General features: G+C 30.5%; 1 long non-coding RNA gene across 1 annotated transcript; it reads right to left on the bottom strand.

The window, feature by feature from the left end:
- Positions 1 to 41: 41 nt before the first annotated feature.
- Positions 42 to 668, bottom strand: LOC110034400. Its single transcript, XR_002295053.1, has 2 exons — positions 590 to 668; positions 42 to 73 (listed from the first exon to the last, which is right to left on the bottom strand). It is a non-coding gene; the product is annotated as an uncharacterized LOC110034400 (long non-coding RNA).
- Position 669: the final 1 nt, after the last annotated feature.

A 669-nucleotide genomic window follows, 5' to 3' on the forward strand; every position in this document is an offset into this window, starting at 1 on the left:
TAGAGCATTGCAGATATCGCCACCATCTTACAAATTTTTTCGTTCAGCCTAAGCGACGCTAGCTTTGCTCATGCTATGAAGGAACATAAAATAATTTGACTCAACATTTAATCTTATGAAAATAAAGCATACCAAATCATATAAAGAAATGAGAGCCTTTTAAGCTTAAGCAAAGCAAGGTATAACATCACTGATCAAATATTGTTAGTGGTTGCATGACCAATTTTCAGACCAAAGGATGAACAAAGGATAATGCTAAATAATGGATATTAATGCTGCAAATTAGTTGAGGATATAATTCAAATCACCCAAAGCATATATATGAAAGAAAATTGAATGCATACACACAATTTTTACATTATTCACTACTTTCCTAGAGATCATTTTGTTATCAATGTCTTCTTCATATAAGATCTTAGATAATAAATAAATCATGACTACAATAACAGGACAAAATATGAGACTTATTGTAAGTGTTTTATATTGTGAAAGCTATTGGCATTTATCTCTTGTAAGGATAATGATGACATTATAAATATGCTATGTCACTGAAAAAACCAAAATCTAATATTAGAAATTTCTTACATACCGTGCCATGCTGGAATTCTCCAGTAATGTCCAGTTGAATCCATATAGCCCTTGACACTAAAAAAGTAACAAAAATTGCAA

This window comes from Phalaenopsis equestris, unplaced genomic scaffold, assembly GCF_001263595.1.
Source record: "Phalaenopsis equestris unplaced genomic scaffold, ASM126359v1 Scaffold186373, whole genome shotgun sequence".
NCBI classification, from domain to species: domain Eukaryota; kingdom Viridiplantae; phylum Streptophyta; class Magnoliopsida; order Asparagales; family Orchidaceae; genus Phalaenopsis; species Phalaenopsis equestris.